Genomic DNA, 9,918 nt, shown 5'->3' with positions numbered 1-9,918 from the left:
TCCATACCCTAGTATTGGTAGCCCGAGTTTTCTCTGGCCCTGTCACCATGTCTGGTGTAGGGCCAGAGAAAACTCGGGCTAAGTATTGGCTTCTTACTTAATGCATAGGCACGTGTATCAGGTAGTTAACACCAGAGTAAAAAAAATCCTCGATATATGTACTACATGTACATGTGTTAATTATCAGGTACAAGTATACGTATCTATGCCTGATATCGGGGATGTTAAGCATTGAAAATGCTTAAATTTCGTATATTTCAAATTGAAAATGTTTATTTTAGAAATAAAATCAATGATTTCAGAAAGTCTCATCTTTGTCATTTTATAACATTTACATGAGAAATTAAAACACGAGATAATTAAAAAAAAAAAAAGAAGCAAAATCCCTCGGTCTAATATTTGGTCCTCGCGCTGAAATGGCATGTGATATGGATTTGACCATGCAATATTCTGTACCTATTATTGAACTCCCAACACTCATGGCTATGTCATGGAATTTATCAAACTTGTTAAATAATTTATTTTCCTTGCACTCGTCTTGTGGCATATATAATTATTGAACTTAATACTCTAATTTTAGCATTAAGCTCACGTGAGATCACACATATAGTGCATGCTTAAACGTCTTTCAGTCCGTGAATATTGTGATAGCAAACACACAATAAGTTTCAGCACAGGCGTATGCATCTGGTTATTAATTATAGAAAAAAAATAGCCCCTACTCCTACTATATCATGGTTTGTTTTGTTTTGTTTAACGTCCTATTAACAGCCAGGGTCATTTAAGGACGTGTCAGGTTTGGAGGTGGAGGAAAGCCGGAGTACCAGGAGAAAAACCACCGGCCTACAGTCAGTACCTGGCAACTGCCCCACGTAGGTTTCGAACTCGCAACTACTATATCAACGTTGATGGAGCAGTAGTTGAGACTAATTTACATATATTGTTTTTCTATAAATACTTTCAAGAAGCCCCCTCTTCCACTCAAGTTAACCCTTTTGTTTACCAAGTTCTCTCAAAGGTTGGCTAGACTACAATAACACCGTTGATTTAAGCAAATAATATACAGCATGCAGACTGTCCTGCGAAATCCTTTGTCACACAGGCCCTTGACAAGAGATCCTAATCAACGGTCCATATATATATGCGTTAGGCCTACAGGAACACTATTAAAACATGATGTAGATTATTGTATAGACCGTGGGTTAGGAATGCGTGTCAAATCCCTGTGATTATTAACAATCTGTGATTATTACTTTGTAAAAATTATACTTGCGTAGAAAGGTTACATAAATAAATAAGTAAATAAATAAACAAATAAATGAATAAATAAAAACAAAAACAACAATCAACTTGGCCTGGACATTGACTGATTGAATAAATTGGTGAGAAAAAACTTTAAAAAGATTGAGAGAACAATTTGAAATAACAGATTAAGTTAATATTTTCGTAAAATGATTTATTGATATTTCCAAGTTTTGTATCACCCCTACATATCAACGGTAGTATTTCTTAAAAAGATATTATTGAATTATCTTAATGATGTACGTTATAGGGGTCATGATATCATACAAACTTTGCTTACTCTTTGATTACTCTTTAGTGACATTTCTAAGGGGGTTCAATAGAGGATGAACTCTTTTCAGCAACGCATGTCATGGTAATATAATGGAAGCCTAATTCCACTAGATATTATAATAACTGTTTACCTCACCACGTGACGTTTTTGTGACGATAGATAACGTAAAAAGACGACATGATCACCTTGCCGATAGTAACGGTGCTTACAAAACATAAACAAACATTCACCTCCCCGCGCGACATCACAGTTTCTGCTCCATATGTCTGCTGTATCGCCATATTGTGTACCAGATCACCGTTAAATTAAAATCCACTAAGCGATCAGTGATGTTTTCAAACAAACTGGTCGAGTCAATCATCTATTTACTAAAGATATCATCAAACTCCAAGGAATGAGACATGTCGTATTTAAATATAATGTAATGAGACTTCGAGTCATTCACGTTACTTCACTGGGATTCCAATCTTGTCCGTAAATTAATTTGTTTTTTATATTAGAAAAGAATAAGTCGATATGAACGTGTACTTAAAAGATTTGTTAAACACGAGTTCACACGGATATAGATATAACTTATTATCGTTCGATCAGTTTAATTTCAAGGCTGATAAACATGTACTTCTGTCAGATACTGCAAGCTGTGAAACATAGCAGCATTAGCACTACCTGTCTACAAACACATGCCTCACCATACACATAGAGAAATATAGTATATAACGACAAAGTTCGACAACCATCTTACTGACAGCTTTCACCTTGTAGTCGGCTCTTCAGGTAAGGTTTATTTTCAAAGGACACCCAACCCCAACCCCCAAATAGCCCCCATCCCTTGCTATTTTAGATACTGTTTCATGATTGTTCCAAGTTAACTTTAATAACAAACAATATTGATAATCCTTTCCTACAACTAACCATGGGTTTATCAATAGTCCGAGTTTCCTCTGTCCCTGACACCATGTTCGGGGGCCGCGGTGGCCGAGTGGTTAAGGTGTCCCGACACTTTATCACTAGCCCTCCACCTCTGGGTTGCGAGTTCGAAACCTACGTGGGGCAGTTGCCAGGTACTGACCGTAGGCCGGTGGTTTTTCCCCGGGTACTCCGGCTTTCCTCCACCTCCAAAACCTGGCACGTCCTTAAATGACCCTGTACTGTTAATAGGACGTTAAACAAAATAAACCAAACCAAACCATATTTGTACCAGACATGATGTCAGGGCAAGAGGAAACTCGGACTAGAGTTTGTCTTTTCATATCCCGCTAGTTTGGTTTTTGCACTGCCTTACAGCCCATCCACAGATTCTTGTCCTGTCTCGCTAATCAACGCTACCTCACCCTCTCATATTTAGTTATTTCCATTTGCTGTATTAGTTAACACACTTATCTTATTGCCCACTGTTATTGCTCCGTAACCCTGATTGTACCTTACGTCTATTATAATGCTATACCCGGCGAGGGCTAGGTAACTAGTCTAGCTATTTTTATTTAAATTAGATTCTTTAAAAAAGTAAAAAAAAAAAGAAAAAAAAAAGATTTGTTATTATTCGGTTGGTACCAGTGTATAGAAATACAAATGTAAATGGATAGTTTCTTAAAATCCTTGTACTATAAATAGAACAATGTATGTTGATTACGCCACGATTTAGACATGTTGGGGTTTAAGTATACACGTGAGATCATTATCCGAAAACGCTCTATGGTAAAACGTGAATTACTGTAACAATAGCGAGAGAATACTTTAAAAGGTGTTTGACATTCTTTAAACATTGAAGACACGATTTTTATTCATGCAATAGATATAGACAACAATGTATTCAGTAATACCAAAAATATTTTTAACGAGTGTGGCTAATATTTTAATATATTTCACGAGTGCGTAGCACGAGTGAAAATATCAAAATATTAGCCACACTAGTGGAATACATTTGGTATTACTGAAGATACTGTTAGATATTCTGTTTATTACTGTTTATTACATTTTATAGCAGAATATACCGAGACAGCTTAATTAATATCTCCCATAATTCATTGCGGTCCCCTGTCAACGGCTCACAAATATACGCCAAATCGTGACGGTATGTATTCAATCTTGCATTATGACGTCATATAACATGACGGAGAGCTATATGCAAATCTTAATTTTCCCCATTGTCGTTGTTACAGCAGTGTTCTGATTGGTCAAATCAATCAAAGTGATTTTTTCACCTGTAAAAAATATCAGAAATAGTGATATTTTTCATCAGTAAAACAATCACTATTATAGAATGAATAATTTTCGATATTTCACAGGTAAAAATGTAATAAAGTATTATATTCTTTACATTACTGGCCTGTTCTACCATGTAATATGGCTATTCTTTTCTTCTTTTTTTTTTTACATTTTTACCAGTGGAACATCGAAAATTATTCATGCTATAAAAGTGATATAGCACTTTCTCGGATTGATAAATCATCGCATTCATCTGAAAACAGATCGATAATTGTATAATATCGTAAATACCTGTGTGATAACACCACTTTTATGACGTCACAGATGATCTATGACGTCACAATAGTTATATGTGTATGGTATCACACGATTTCTCTTTAGAAAAAAAACCCCATGCTATTCGTAGCAAAATTCGCAATTTGAACGTTTTCTCATAAATTCTCACAGATATGAGTTATTTGATACAGGTTTTCCACAGTTCACAAATCAATTCAATCAATACCTTGTAGCCACAACAGTAAAGTAATGGCTGTAACAGAGACTCAGAAGATACGACCTTCCTTTTAACTATAACACATCCATTTCGCACATCTAGAATACATTATTTAAGGATTAACATCAATTATTTTTTCTGCTGTACAGTCATAACAGAAAAAAACTGGAGTGTACTCTAAATAAACCGCGAAGCGGTTTATGAAGAGAGTACACTCCAGTTTTTTATTTTATGACTGTATAACAGAAAAAATAATTAATGTTAATTCTTATAATTTAATTTCGTCTTATACACACCAAGATATTTCACTTTCTTTGGCGAACTCTTTTCTGTGATAAATTATTACGCAACGTCATCAGCCAATCAAAAATGACGTTACATTTCGCAACGTCAAAAATTTTGTTATGGAAGTATAACAAAATTATTTCAGCCAATGAAAATGCGTGTTTCATACAAAATTAAATTATAAAGGAGAATCTATATACAGTAAATTCTTGTTTGTGTGGCATTTAATGGAACACACAATTTGATATTCCTGATTATAGAGCTGCCGGTATAGGCACGTAGAGTTAATTACAGAATGTACCATATATACAGCTTACACCGCCGACTATTTGTATACATAAATCCCTTACCAGGGTTTGAGTGACAGGTCTCGGTCAGGTGTTTATTTGTTTTCACTCCCTGAAATTGAATACGGATATGAATTTCATCACCCAAACCACACATGACATGGGCATACTGTACGTGTATGCGAAGCATTCTATGAAGGTCGGTGTAGAAAAATACACCGCAACAATGGCTGTTACAGGTCTAGTGTGCCTTTTGTTATTTTGTATTTTCAAAATAAAATCATCATATCCATGACAAGATATAACATACAATCTCAAATTGTTATGACTCGAACACGCCGGTGCTAGTTTTATCACTTTTTAGCACCAACATATGATTTACAATTCTCGATAAAACACCGCTCTCTCGCCAGAATGTCCATGCCCTTAGCACCCTTCTCCCATTCTTCATGATTTTTGTCATCATGTTCAAAATAAGACAAAGATGTCTACTAATATATATATTTATAAACAAATTAAATTACAGCTAAACTAGCACAGGTGTTTACCCGTCAATGACATATACACGTGTATCGTACCCGCTTTCCCACTCAGAAATGCTCGGCACTTTCCGCCACCCGATACTCGCGCGCCACACGGCGGCCCTCTCCGAAATAGATAAAAATCATTCTTATTCATTCTATTCAAAAGACTGAAATTGTATATCTGTATGAATTTGTAAATAAACTACATGATACTGGTCTTTCATTCCGACCGACTGATCAGCAATACCGGGGACCAAAACTGTGGAAATCCACAAAAATATATTACAAGCAGTGTTGAAGGGGAGACGAAATACTGCAAAGTCGGTAATATTCACGAGAGGCTTAATTTCGTTAAATTCTCGGTCATCACGTAAAGCGCGAAAATAATCATCCAGCCCATATTTATGTACACAAACGATTGTATTTGAGAGTTTACCACAGACTCTGTATATGGTGTGGTTGAGCGAAATGCAATACAATGTACATTTGACTTACTTAATTTGTAGCATGTCCGATTTCGGTAACCGTTTTATAATACCTGTACCCGCTCAGGGCCCCCCATGCAAATCTATAGTTCAAGTTTGTATTTTGTTTTATTTTGTTTTATTCTGAATACGAATAACGGTTTTGTTATTTTGTCGATGTTCTCTGTTATATTTCAATATCATGTACTTTAATACATTGACGGGTTCACTGGTGGTGTGTGTGTTTTGTGTGTGTGCTTTTTTTTGGTATAAAACATTTAACCTTTATTCCATAGATTATAAGGCACAGCAGAATACGGAGAAAATGGCCGGCGTAACATGATTGTAGTTTAGTCAGGTTATCGGTATTGATGGCTCCTAAAGTGTTCGTACGCAAATATAAATGTACATTGTTGTAAGTGGTACTGCATTGTTATTTTCAATGACGTTGGAGCATTGTCACCCTCCACCGTGACATTTTTTCTCTACATGTCATTCATGTTTGTTAATACCAAAGTCCTTGTCTTATGGCCATTGTTCTGGGTTTAGTTTTGACACGATTTTCAAACAATGTCAAACAATGCGAGACATAAATTGAATACGTGTATACAGCTGTATTAAATTATTTTTGAATGGAAACTTTTTATTGGAAACGTCTCTGCATATATTGACCGACAATGGATTGACAGAAGTCGTAACTATGACAAAACAATGCCTTTTGAACTATGATTTGATATAATTGGATTTTTAGTACAAACTATTGTTATCATATTAATATTAATTGATGAGTGTGTCTAATTTTTTAGACTAACATAATAAAACAACTTCCATAGACTAGTATCGTCATACTTGATACATTGTATGCATTATGATAATAAATGTATAGCATGGAATCATATCAATATTGTGTGATAATTGTGCTTACTTTGCATATTGCTATAACAAAATAACAATAGAACTGTCATAGACTAATATAGCAAAGGCATGCATATTTGTATTTATAAGTCTTAAATATACCATAACTGTAGATTTTTTACTCAGTGAACGGTGATTTCCCCTAAAGATAACAGAATTGGTTAAAGATATGATAATGGCCCCCGCCATGCGCAGAGCGAAAGTGCGCCATGCGAAGAGATATAGTGCGCCACGCAAACAAAATAATTGCGTAATGCAAAAGCGACAGAACAAAATTGTCGCCCTGACGCATTTGCAAGGTAATTGTTGTCGCGTTGGCGGAGTTCTTTGTCGCATGAAGCATTGGGGATGTTCGTGTGCAAAGATCGAGAGTGCGCCAATCCAGTAGCGGCAATGTGCCATGCAAAGAGTGACAAAGCGTCATGAGACACAAGTATCTTGCCAATGCGACAGGGCGAAAGAATTTTTATTTTGCACTATCGCGTAATTTTGTTGCAAGGCGCATGCGCAAGGTACATTATGACATTGGCGCAATGTGACAGTGCGACATGGCCAAAATCAGCTGTCGCTCTTCGTTGGCGCTGTGTCGCTCTTCGTTGGCGCTGTGTCGCTCTTCGTTGGCGCTGTGTCGCTCTTCGTTGGCGCTGTGTCGTTCTTCGTTGGCGCTGTGTCGTTCTTCGTTGGTGCGGTGTCGTTATTCGTTGGCGCTGTGTCGTTCTTCGTTGGCGCTGTGTCGTTATTCGTTGGCGCTGTGTCGCTCTTCGTTGGCGCTGTGTCATTCTTCGTTGGCGCACTGTCGTTATTCGTTGGCGCTGTGTCGTTCTTCGTTGGCGCTGTGTTGCTCTTCGTTGGCGCTGTGTCGCTCTTCGTTGGCGCTGTGTCGTTCTTCGCTTTGCACATTATCGCTCTTTGCTTATTGTCGCTCTTCGCTTGGCGTACCGCCCCTCTTCGTGTGCAAAGAGAGACAATATGACGTTCGATAAAAGTATCCTACCAACACAACAAAAACACCTTACTAATGTCACGTATTTCTTTCGCATGCCGCGTTCATTTTGTCTCATTGCCCGCAGTCGCTTTTTGCGTGGCGGGGGTGCCATTGTGACAGTGCCATATGCCATGACCGAAATCAGCCAACATTTTATTTATAGCGATACATCGTAAATGTGGTGCTTTAACTTTTAATGTCAAACCGATCATTGGTAATTTACACACGATAAACTTAATGTTATATATAATGATAGTTTTGGTGAATAAAATAATCGCTTCTATTATATCATTACCAACCAATTTTGTGACATGATAGCTCTTGTCCTTGATTTTCCATTTATAATGACTTCACAAACTGACATTCCAAGCTTTGTGTTTAAATATCATTAGTAGATTTAAGTTTCTAGTTTGTTACAATGTAACTGTTATGTTTTACATACTTTATCAAATCATCGGGCGACCCGACCGCGTCAACTGTCGCGAGCGTTGATGGTCGTTGGAGATTAGCTATTATTACGGGATCACGGGTACGTCTTTAACAGAGTTACATTTTAAGGTCCCTACATGTTAATGTTACTCCCTTGACACACAAGAGATCAGAAATGCATTACTCTTAACCATGTCACATTCGAGGGTTTGTATTTCGTTGTCAATTTTAGGAAAAGTAGCTTCCATGAAAGAAAAAATAAACAAACAAATTGAGTTTATTGTACGTTTTGTAAAAACTGCAGAAAACGTTTCCTTGTAACCGAGAAAATCTCATCCAGCGAAAGTAACACAAAATGCTCCTTAAAATCATATAGATGATTGTTTTTTTCCCAGCAAACTGAGAAATGTATTTTTTTTTTTAAACCCAGAAAATTTTCTCTTCTGTGAACAGCATCTGGTCCATTGCCAAGCTTTTATTTCTGTATCGTCGTTAAAATTGACAGTAAATATTGAAATTCGTTTACTGCTGGTGATATTCGCGGTGATTTTATTTCGCCATAATTGTGACTATTAACTCGCGAATATACTAAATGCCTAGAAGTGTTTATAAGGCGTTTTTGCGCGAAATTCAATACCCGCGAACTAGGTCCGCTTGGGGACACGGCGAACCAGGATCACTGGACCTAAATACGTCTTTGTCTCTTGACTTATTTACGTTTTGGCAAGGTGGGTATCCCTGGTGTTTCTGCTGTTGACTTTCTATGCACATATTCGCAAAAGATAAAACCCGCCCTAGCACATCGGTTGATTATCTAAGAATAAAATATCCTTGCGGCTATATGTAAGAACTTGCTGAACAAACAACAGGTAGACAAATTGATATTATTCATGTATCGCAATTTGTTTCAGTTTTTTTTTTTCATTCTATAATTCTATTTATCTTCTTTATATTACAGTTGAATTAACGATAAGAGAATTTGGCCAAGCTTGAAGCCTCCTTAAGATAAAGGTATCAATGAGAAAAATCATTACACTGTATTTGTCAATGTCAGGGTCATTGTCTAGAAAACTGTTTAGATATTGAAATCATATGACGTAATCAACCTTTCATGTTTTTTTTTTGTTTTTTTTTTCCATAATATATGCTTCTTTAAAGAAACTTTTCTGAAGAAAAACCTTTTCTGCAGAAACACATTCATTTTTTACCGTTTGATGAAATAAGTTAATATTAACTTAGCAGCAGACCATAACTGCATACTAACGGACACCATTGTTTCATCGGTATTGCACAAATGCATGAAAGGAAGAAATCCAAATCTTTTAGGCACGCTTTTTCTTTTATGTACACCATATTTGCTGATAAAACATATCGGGTGTTCGAGCATTCTTTCATCTTAACTATGATGACCTCTAAGTTCTATTCATAAGCTAGGATCTTTAAATATTACAATAAGACTCGAATTTGTCAAGTTGGAACAGCTTCATAAAACATAAATAATAAATGGCAATTTGAATTAATTATTCAAAATGATCTTAAAATATTTTATATAACAAGATTTGAAATTAATTTTAAAAACAATTATCATTTGTGTTCCTATTTGTTTTAATGATTTTATTTGATATATATATATTATCTTTAAGTAAGGTGACAATGCTGTTATACTTAAGACGTTGAATGTTTTCGTTTTTATGGAGGTCCAACCAAATCAAACAAAGCCAGCGATGACGTAGGAACACTTGGCATTTAAATATA

The sequence above is a fragment of the Pecten maximus genome, chromosome 13 (genome assembly GCF_902652985.1).
Source record: "Pecten maximus chromosome 13, xPecMax1.1, whole genome shotgun sequence".
Taxonomy (NCBI): Eukaryota; Metazoa; Mollusca; class Bivalvia; order Pectinida; family Pectinidae; genus Pecten; species Pecten maximus.
This window is presented reverse-complemented; position numbering follows the sequence as displayed.